The sequence below is a fragment of the Pelodiscus sinensis genome, chromosome 3 (assembly GCF_052426305.1).
Source record: "Pelodiscus sinensis isolate ZL-2025 chromosome 3, ASM5242630v1, whole genome shotgun sequence".
NCBI lineage: Eukaryota > Metazoa > Chordata > Testudines > Trionychidae > Pelodiscus > Pelodiscus sinensis.
This window is the reverse complement of record NC_143054.1, coordinates 9030579-9041646: the sequence shown is the minus strand read 5'-3', so window position 1 is coordinate 9041646 and position 11068 is coordinate 9030579. Positions and strand designations below refer to the sequence as shown.

The 11068-nt window shown below is 50.4% G+C and overlaps 1 long non-coding RNA gene across 1 annotated transcript; it reads left to right on the top strand.

The window, feature by feature from the left end:
- Nucleotides 1–1834: 1834 nt before the first annotated feature.
- LOC149524604 (uncharacterized) lies at nt 1835–6265 on the top strand. The gene is made up of 2 exons (XR_016349086.1): nt 1835–2173; nt 6042–6265. It is a non-coding gene; the product is annotated as an uncharacterized LOC149524604 (long non-coding RNA).
- Nucleotides 6266–11068: the final 4803 nt, after the last annotated feature.

The following is an 11068-nucleotide window of genomic DNA, read 5'->3' as shown; positions in this document are numbered from 1 at the left end:
TGCTTTCTTTTTCAACAAAACCTCTTCCAATAACCCGATAGTAAGAAGGTATGCAAATTAGCTCCAAATGTGTGTATCTTCTTTCTGCAGAAGAAAGCAGTCTAGACTTAGCCGAGAGGAAATATCATATTGCCTCTGTTTAACTCTACTGTAACACACTATGGGTGTGTCTAGACTACATGCCTCCTTCGACGGAGGCATGTAGATTAGCCAGATCGGAAGAGGGAAATGAAGCCGCGATTAAAATAATCGCGGCTTCATTTAAATTTAAATGGCTGCCCCGATCTGCCGATCAGCTGTTTGTCGGCAGATCGGGGCAGTCTGGACGCGATGCGCCGACAAAGAAGCCTTTCTTCATCGGCACAGGTAAGCCTCGTGAACAAACAGACAAACAGCTGATCGGCAGATCGGGGCAGCCATTTAAATTTAAATGAAGCAGCGATTATTTTAATCGCGGCTTCATTTCCCTCTTCCGATCTGGCTAATCTACATGCCTCCGTCGAAGGAGGCATGTAGTCTAGACACACCCTATGTGTGCACAAAAGGGCCAGTGTAGACAGCTCAGATTTCTTTTGTGCAAAAAACCCCCATCGTGAAAATGACGATCGGGGTTTTTTTGCGCAAAAGCGCGTCAAGATTGGCACGGATGCTTTTCCGCAAAAAGTGCTTTTGCGGAAAAGCGTCCGTGCCAATCTAGACGCTCTTTTCTGCAAATGCTTTTAACAGAAAACTTTTCCGCTAAAAGCATTTGTGGAAAATCATGCCAGTCTAGACGTAGCCCATAAGTTTAGCAGGTGTCAAAGTATAAAGGCTTTGTCTTGACCACAGCGTAAGAAAGTATTGATTAAATCAAGTTAGATTTGGTATTTTTAAAACCTAGTCTGGACAAGGACTAAGCTTTGAGGGGAATGAAATGTGAATCCCCAGTGTAATTCAAGTAGGGAAATGACTATATGAAGATTTTATGTATGTTCAGGGCTGCAATCATTCATCCAGTTTTTTCTGACTGTCAGAGAGGTGTACCTAAGAGGAAACAACTTCTAATTTGCACACGTACCATGTGTACATTTGGGTTCGGTGCCGGTTGGTGTGATGGTCATGGTGGATGGGTGATGAAGTTAGTGGGCCAGGAGATGGAAGTAAGGCCTAGTAACAAGAATTCAGAAAAGGGCAGTTCCTCTCTGCACTAGTGAGAAGATTGGAGGTGAATCTTTTAGCATTTGATTTAGTGGGTGTAATGTAGACCCATAAATCGAACACTGAGGGCAGCCCCTGCCAGCATCTGGTACCCCTGACGCTGCAAGGAGGAAGGGAAGCTGACAGTAGTGTCCTCCTGTCGGCCTCCCTCTGGGTGGACGCTGCCACAGCCTGGCTTGAGGTAAACTGACTTCAGCTATGCATTTTGCATTTTGCAAGTGTCAGTGACTTTAGTGTGGAACGGATGTATACCGGGACGACTTATAGTGGAGATGCCCTGTACCTTAAACCGACCTGCCTGGTCTAGTATAGATCAGGCCTGAGAGGAAGAAGCAGACAATCAGGGTGCTAGGTCTGAGGTAGGGATAGGAGGAAGGGGAAAATCCAGGAGAGAAAGGAACCAGGTGGGGCATCGGTGTGGTCTGAGGGGAATTAGGAATAGAAATGAGATTTAACACTGCACAGGGAAGACATTCTAACCAGAGGGCAGTGTTTGAAAGGTCTGGTATTTACTAAAAGATTTTATTTCTATTGTGTTCTGTCCTTCACTTGTTTTATCAACTTTCACACCCCTTTCACACTAGTTGTCTAGTGGAGCCAACTGTTCCATCACAAGACCACTGGACTATGGCCAGCACTCCTCCTGTAGCCGCGCCGTCTGTATGGAGGAGAATTGTTAGCTCCTGTGCTTACGTATGAAACTCTGGGTGATTGTTCAGGGCAAGTGATGCATGGAGCTATTTACAAGGCCTTCTGGCTACAGAATGCATCTGGGGCACCTACAATCCCATGGGTCGGTGCTTCTCAGTCCACAGAGCTCTATAAATACTGGGGCTCCCTGTCTCCTTCTCCATCTCACTCCTCTGCAGTGGCGCCTCTTCTCTGCAGTGACACTGAGATCTCAGCTGAGCTCCCGATATGAAGGGCCTCTACCTGTTCCTTATTATGACCCTCCTTCTCTTCCATGCTGCTCCAGGTGAGAGATAAAGTAGCCTGTAGGGATTATTATTGCTTATGTTTCCTGTTGCAGTAGCACCAAGGGCAGTGGTAAGCGGATTCTCTCCAGTGCGCCCAACTGATTACCAGAGGTGCATACTTACAGCTGCTCCACTCTGAAGCATGTGACTCAGAGGAGCACAGAACAGGAGTGTGGGGAGACAACAGAGCAGGATAGATTTCCCTTAAAGAGACAGAACGTGGTTTCTCTCAGACACCTCGCCATCACACACACTCTTTACGTCACTGTCACATACACACACAAAGAGTCTATGCCACACTATTTCTGTGCCTCCCACACACGTCCTCCCAGTCTCTGTTCCACACACACCATCGCTACCGCATACACTCTCACATCTTTGTGCCACACACACTTGATCTGTATGCGATAGACAAACTTTGTGACACAGAGTCTCTCTCTTGCACACACACCTTCTCTCTCTCTGTCATCCCAGCTCTACCCCTTCCACTCAGGGCTCTGCCCTTCCTGGCAGGCCCTGAACTGGCCCATGACCACCTACCAAAATTTGTGAAGTGGCTCACAAGTTGATTGAAGCTTCAAGTCCCACAATTTAGAACCTGATTCTCGGCTCATTTTATACAGGGGAGCTACACTGGGTTACTTTAGCCAAGGAGTTTGCCAAATATACTGTAAGATAAGGATCAAATGTACTCTGTTCTATGCTGCATGGCAGTGTTTCCCAGCTGGTGCTCTGTGGAACCCCAGGGTTCTGTGAAGTGAGACTAAGGGTTCCCTGAGAACCCTTCACTCCACTCGGCCAATACCAGATGCCCCAAAGGGAGGGATCACAACAGATAATCCTCACATGATCCCTCTCCTGTCACCCATTTCCATGACGAACAAAGGCTAGGGACACAATTCCTACCCATCCTGGCTAATAGCCATTGATGGACCAAACCTCCATGAATCTATCTGTCTCTTTTTTGAATCCTGTTAAAGTCCTAGCCTTCACCACATCCTCTGGCAAGGAGTTCCGCAGATTGACTGTGTGCTGAGGGAAGAAAAACATCCTTTTGTTTGTTTTAAATCTGTTGCCTATTAATTTCAGTTGGTGACCCCTACTTCTTATATTGTGAGAATATGTAAATAACTTTTCCTTGATCACTTTTTCCATACCAGTCATGATTTCATAGACCCCCGTTGGACTTCTCTTTTCTAAGCTGCAAAATCCAAGTCTTTAATCTCTCTTCACATGGGACCCGTTCCAAACCCATAATCATTTTTGTTGCCCTTTTCTGAACCTTTTCCAATGCCAATATATCTTTTTTGAGATTAGGCGACCACATCTATACTCATGTAAGGGGACTGTTACCCCTTACTAAAACTCTGTGGGAGTTTTTTGGTTTACCAGCTTCAGAAGGGGAAGGGTTCATGAGACTGACAGACCCCAGAGACAATGGAAAGCAGTCAACACTCCAGCTCAGCCTGACTGACAGGTTGTAAGTGGGGATTGTTCTGGCTCGGTCTCTGAGCAAACAGGGAGCTGAAAGAGCAGAGCGAGCTGTGTGCAGGAGAGGTCCTGCAAAGACAGAGATCTGAAAGAGGAGTACAAGAAGAAGTCCTGCAGCGACAGAACCAGACACAGACAGGCCAAGCAGTGCAGACCCTGTGTTGAGCAGCAGACTGGCAGTGCTCAGAAAGCCAAAAGGAACAGAGAAGCAACACAAAGAGCTGGAACTGGCCAAGCAGCACAGCCTGCAGCTGGATGTGGTGAGCTACTGGGACCTGCAAAGTGTGGGGAAAGGCTCTGGACTGGGAGAGGGGTCTGGCCACTTAGAGACTGAGGCTGTGTGGTCACTGCCAGTGCAAGCGTGTCCAGCCTGCAGCCCCTTGCAGCACATCCAGGGCTTCTAAGGAAGAGACTGTGAACTGTCCTTACGCTCTGCAGACTGCTGTGTTGATGTCCCTGTGCTACAGAGCAGGGCTGTGTGTTCTCATTTAACCATTCTCATTGTTTCTTATTCTATTCTCTTTAATCAGTTGATGTTTAATAAATTATATTTGCTTTGAACATTATGAAGTGATCACTGGGCCAAGAAGGCCTGCAGTGTAAAGAGAGCACCTCGGAGTGGGGACACCCTAACTCCTGCCCCTAGTGACTACAAGGTCAGGGATTAAGCCCCAGGAAACCTGGGCCCAGCCTTGTTGGGGTTTCAAGGGCTCTGCTACTCAGGAGAGTGGAGGGGGAGCCCTCAGGATCAGGGAGCCGTGGGGTAAAGGAAGTGGGAGCGGGGACTCAGATCCTTTCGCTGGTTCATTTCACCGGGGTGTATAGAAGCCAGGAAAGTTCCCCACAAGAGCGGGACCATTCCCCCGCTTACACTCAGTATTCAAGATGTGGGTGTACCATGGCTTTATACAGAAGCAATAAGATATTTTCTGACTTATTCTTTATCCCTTTTTTTGATGAGTCTGGTTTCTGTACACAAGCCAATCTAATACTTTGCCTCATGCTTTGTCTACACTACAAAAGTTAGTCCAACTCAGCTTCATCGCGCAGGGATGTGAGAAATCCACATCCCTGACAGTGCGTCTTCACAGCACCCATAGCTTGAAATAAGCTACCCGATCTGAGCAACACAAATTATGTAGCTTATTTCGAGTTAATTTCGAAATACAGCTCTATTCCAAAATGTTCCTTACTCGTCATGGAACGAGGCTTACAGGGACGTCAGATTTTTTACAATAATGGGTTTGCTCAAAAGATGTGGAATAGCTATTTCGAGATACCAGAAGTATCACGTAATAGCTCCGCAGTGTAAAGGTACCCTGAGTGAGGAAGTTAAGCCAACTTCTCCCCTGCTCTAAACAGAGCTCGGTCAATGGAAGAATCCCTCTACTGACCTAGCTAACAACTCTTGGAGAGGTGTTACACCACTGGGAGTACCATTCCATCAGCTTATACATTCTCTACACCGACATATCAAAGGGCTCCGCGACAAGGCTGCAGCTGTGTCATTAGAGTCCTTCAAGTGTTGTGTATGTAGCCAGGAGCCTAAGTGTACAGAGTGGTTCTGGGTGTGCTGTCTCTCCCAGCACTCATTGTTCGTTACGAAACAGTCTGGTAACCAATGTTTTGTAATGTGAACCATCTTCCCTTGGTGCTGAATGAATGTATGTGTCACCCTGTTCCTCTTTATGTGCCGACAAGCTGATTTTCTTCCCAATGGAGCATCCCCCACTTCTGGGCTTCATGCTCGCATCCACCTTCCTCCCTGTTTCAGAACTGGAACGTGAACGTCAAAGATGTGCTGAACACCCAAGAGTGGAGTCAGTGGCCAGGGGAGATCCCTGGCCCCTCAAAGCCTGCTTCTCTTCTTTCTGACTCTCTATCAAGGCTTAGGAGTGAAAATTTAGCAGAGGTGTAGCATGGGTGTTAAGCGCCTGGGGGGAAAGGCCAAATTTGTGCCCCGCCGCTGCACGGAAGCACCCCAGACTGAACCTGGTGCACATCTGTGTCCAACCCTGAAAGGGGGAGGGGAGCTTGTACCATGTCTTCCCCCACCCCCTCCAGTTTGGGGCTGGGCTCCCGTAAGCACTAACCTGCCAGTAGAGATGGAGGAGAGTTGTCCAGGTGATGGCAGGCAGAGGAGGAACAGGCAAGTTGGGGATGACAAGGGAAGTGGAGGGGGACTAACTTGGTGCCTCGCTAGTATGGAGCCCAGGAGCAACTGCCCCTCCACCCCGCCTCACTGCACCACTGAAGTTTAGGCACCACACATTTAACAACATTGACCATGGAGGCAAGCAAGAGTCCCTAGTCCACTGATGATACTCCATTTGCAGTGCTGGCTATCCACCAATCATTGCTTTTTCTCTTGTGCAGGTGATGGTGCACCATCTTCTAGGTGTGGTAGCGGCGGATTGGGTCCTTGTCTGCGCGTACTCGACCTTTTATGTATAGTACATGTGACCATTGGATGCAGCGGAGGATTTGGGTGCTGCCTAATGGGATGAATATTCTGTGCTGAAGTAATGCACAAGGGGACACCTCACAGCATGGAGAGAGAGTTTTGTCCCCCTTCTCTGAATAAAATATTTCACACTGCATTTTTAAATGACTGGAGTCTTCTTGGGGTGGTGTGTGGGGCGGGGGGAGCGTATGACGGGACAGAGTAATGTTCTTTTCCTTCTTCTTTGCTCAGAATCATTTCCTAGGCGTGACCATAGAAGTGTCAAGACTGTTCCGCGCTCTGGCACAACAAATACAAAAGTGGAGGCCCACAAAAACACCCCAAAACCTTATCTCATAGGGTGTACGTCTACACTACAGCGCTAATTCGAACTAACTTAGTTCGAATTAGTTAATTTGAACTAAGCTCATTCGAATTAGCGCATCCAGACTTAAAAACTAGTTCGAATTAGCGTTTTGCTAGTTCGAACTAGCGCGTCCACACTGATTGGACGCAGGGGCGCACTTAAGGGCGGCTGAAACCGGTTCTGGCAGGGCATCAGGTCAGTAGTTGCTTTGTGTGGCTGCTGTCTGAGGCTATCTGAGGCTCGTGCTTAAAGGGACCCCCCCTGGACAGCCGGTTCTCAGCTTTTCCGCTTGCTTGCCTACCTCGCCGAGGGACAGAAAAGCATTTTTCTCTGCGCCTGTCGGTGTCGGTGGTTCCCTTCGGGGACGCCGCTGCAGGTGGCAACATGGAGCCAGAGCTCACCCTAGGCTTTCTGGTGCAGTTTGTGGACTTGCTGCTGCAAGCCTGCCAGCAATGGCTGGAGGCTGCCTGGCACCACCTGGTGCACATCAGCCCCCTGCCTCTCTGCCTGGCCTCCCTGGGGGCCGTGGAGGAGCCGCAGCGGCGCCCAGATGCCGGCGTGCCCAGCCACATCTGGCGTCTGGACAGCAGCAGCGACTGGTGGGACCGCATCATCCTGGAACGCTGGGGAGACAGGCAGTGGACCCAGAACTTCAGGATGAAGAGGGACACCTTCCTGGAGCTCTGCGAGTGGCTTGCTCCTGCTCTGAGGCGATGGGACACTCGCATGAGGCCCGCCATCCCCCTCCAGAAATGTGTGGCCATCGCCCTGTGGAAGCTCTCCACGCCGGACAGCTACTGATCTGTCGGGAACCAGTTTGGCGTGGGGAGATCCACCGTCGGAGCAGTACGGCACTCGCCGGCCACGGGGGGGGGGCTGCAAGGAGGGGATGGGCCGCCCCAGGGAAAATGGGGGGGGAGGAGGTGAAAGCGCCCCGCACCGGAGGGGTCGGTCTGTCCCGACCGTACTACACGCCACCCGGGGGGGTTGCTTCTGGGAGTGGGGCGCGGGGCACTGCCAGGGCACGAACACTCCCAGCCACCCGGGCGCCCCAGTGATTCGCACTTTGCTGTGTCTCTCTGCAGGTGGTCAAGGCCATCAACCGGGTGCTGCTCCGCAGGGTGGTCCGCCTCACCGACCCGGATGCTGTCATCCGGGGGTTCAGCGCCCTCGGCTTCCCCAACTGCAGGGGGGCCATCGACGGGATGCACATCCCCATCCGTGCCCCGGAACACCAGGCCTCCCAGTACATGAACCACAATGGGTACTTCTCCGTGCTCCTGCAGGCTGTTTCTGACCACTGGGGCCAGTTCACAGACATTAATGTGGGCTGGTCCGGCAAGGCACACGATGCCAGGGTGTACCGGAACTCCTCCGTGTGCCAGAGGCTGCAGGCCAGGACCTTCTTCCTTGACCACCACATCAGGGTCGGGGACGTGGACAAGCCCATCTGCCTGGTGGTGGATGCGGCCTACCCTCTACAGTCCTGGCTCATGAAGCCCTACATGGGGCACCTCAACCCCTCCCGCCAGGCCTTCAATGCGAGGCTGACCAGGGCCCGCATCATGATTGAGGGGGCCTTCGGCCGACTGAAAGCCAGATTTCGATGCCTCCTCACCCGCCTCTGCCTCGCAGAGCACAATATCCCTTCCGTGGTGGCAGCATGTTGTGTGCTGCACAATTTGTGCGAAATGAAGGGGGAGGCTTTCTTGCAAGCCTGGATGGCTGAGGCTGAGCGCATGGCTGGACACTACGCTCAGCCCCGCACCGCCGCCATCTGGGAAGCCCAGCAGGGGGGTGTCCGGATCTGGGAAGCCCTGTGGGAGAGCTTCCAGGTGGAGGAGGAGGACCGAAATCTCCCTGCATGCCCCACTGGGGCCTTCTTCCACCCTCCGCTCCTTCCCCTCCCTAACCCCCCTTCCTAATGTCAAATAAAGACACCTGTTTTGCCAACAAAAACCTCTTTTTATTTTACATAACTGGGGTGGAGGGAGGGAGGAATGAGGGTGGGAGAGAGTAGTGGGAAACCTAGGAGGAGGGAGCTGGAAGGGGAGGAAAGGGAGGAAAGGAAGGGAAAGCTCAGGCTTAGGGGTCTGGCTAGCTCTCCCATCTCGCAGCACTGCAGTGCGGGAGTGTCAGGGGGGAATGGGTGTGGAGGGTGGGGCAGGAGGGATGGGGGGGTGTGGAGGAAGTGAGAGGGGGAGCAGGGGCAGGAGGAGGAGCGAGAGCTGGGGCAGCCGCAGGAGCCAGAGCAGGGGGAGGCAGGAACCTGTCCACCAGGGTCTGGAGGTGGCCTCTGAGGGCACGGCCCTGCTCTCTGCATTCCTGTGGCTAGTGCGGAGATCATGGACATTGGAGGCTTCCCCCCAAACCTCGATGAGGTCCACGATCTCCGCACTTGACCAAGCAGGTGCCAACCTCTTGCAGCCCCGGGCAGGCTCCTGGGAGCTGCCAGCCTGGTCCCGGGAAGAGGGGGAGGGTTGGGGGGCAGCGGGTGGCTGGCTCATCAGGTGGCAGGTGCAGGGTCTGCTGGCTGGGTGCTGGCAGGCTTGCAACTGGCACAAACACTGTAGCCACACCGTGGCCCTTTAAGGGCTCCGGGGCTGGGAGGGGGGCAGAAGAGTTTCCCTGGTGGTGCCCAGAGTGGCCACCAGGGAAAGCTGGGAAGGGCTAGCCTCCACTAGTTCGAATTAAGTGGCTACACAGCCCTTAATTCAAACCAGTTAATTCGAACTAGGTGTTAGTCCTTGTGGAATGAGATTTACCTAGTTCAAATTAAGTGCTCCGCTAGTTCAAATTAAGTTCGAACTAGCGGTTTGCGTGTATAGCGCCTATCAAAGTTAATTCAAACTAACGTCTGTTAGTTCGAATTAACTTTGTAGTGTAGACATACCCTAAAGGCTTTGGTACAAAACTTCACCATGAATCCCAATACCCAGACTTTAGGGAATATCCACTGCCCGCATCTGAGTATTTCTATGAAAAAAATTATGGAAGAGATCACTTGGGAAATCTCATCCCTAAAGTAAAACTCGGACACCAAAATGAACCAATAGCGAGTAATTAGAAAAAAGAAAACAAACTTTTATTATCAAAACAAAACTGTAGTTGCAAGTATAGTTGAAGTGGCTAGATGGTAAGAGCCACCAATTGATATACTCTTGGGGAACGCCCACCCTCCTCCCCCAAGCTCAACATTTAGTTACAAAAGAGAGAAGAACCACTTTTAACAGCACAGACATCAGTTCCAAATTCCCAAACCAGAAAACAATAAAACCTGACTGGCTAACTAAACTTTGCCCTACTTACACATTATAAGAAGTCCTTTTCTTGGAGAGAGAGGTGGATCTCCCATCTCCCTGTTACCTGGAAGGAGCTGCTCTGACTCAGACGAAGGAGAGAAAAGATAAAAATTCCTTTGTCCCAGTTTGAAATCCCTACCTGCATTGTTATTGGATGACCAAATACCTAGCTAGGTTAACCCTTAGCCACCAGGCTGCTGGTCAACTCTCATGGTTATGACTGAAGGTAAAGAGAGCGAGATGTGATTTATTCTAAAACTCCCCTAGATGCGAGGAAGACAAAATAATGATATAAAGTGAGACCCAGGTGTGAAGGTTCAAAGCTTAGCACTGTAGGGTTGTTAAAATAAGCATCAAATCCTGGAGACTGAAGTCCAGAAGAAATTCAAAAAGCCCTAGGCAGTAAAGACATAGCGTCTCCCCTACAAAGGCAGGCTAGCACCTGAACCACTGAGACAATGCTTTTTCTGTACCTCTCCCCTGCCCTGCAGCCACACTATTGTGGGATGTGAGAGTTAAACAACAACCTGGGTAACTGTTACCATGGTATAGGGAAGAATGGCAAAACCAGCATGATTTCTTCTGCCTGATATGGTTTTTTTCCCCTTCCTTCCTGCTTGTTAGGGTAGATAAAAATGTGCAGTTATACAAGACATGTGACTTTCTCGTGGATACTGTGTGTAAAAGTGGTGGTCTCTTCCCTCCCTCTTTCCCTTCCAGATACATTGAGGCTACGTCTACACTGGCGCGTTCTCTCGCAAAAACTCTTCCAGAAGACAGCGTCTACACTGGCGTGTGCTTTTGTGAAAAGATGTGCTTTTGCGCAAGAGCATCCATGCCAGTGTAGACGCTCTCTTGTGCAAGAAAGCTCTGATGGCCATTTTAACCATCGGGCTTTCTTGCGCAAGAAATTCATGTTGCCTATCTACTCTGGCCTCTTGCACAAGAACAGTTGCACAAAAGGGCTTATTCCTGAGTGGGAGCATCATAGTTCTTGCTCAAGAAGCCCTGATTTCAGACAGTAGAATGTCAGTTTACTTGTGGAAGCACACACAGCCAGTGTAGACAGGCAGCAAGTTTTTGTGCAAGAGCGGCTGCTTTGGCACAAGATTGCGCCAGTGTAGACATAGCCAAAATGTATTCAGGGTCCTAGCTCCTTCTCCCCCACTGTAAGTTGCTGATTGAGGGAGTTTGTGGTGTGAGAACTGCATGTGTCACCTAAACGTGCTGTAAACAGGGATAGATATAATTATATTCATCATATGATTATTACTAATCATTATATGGGTGT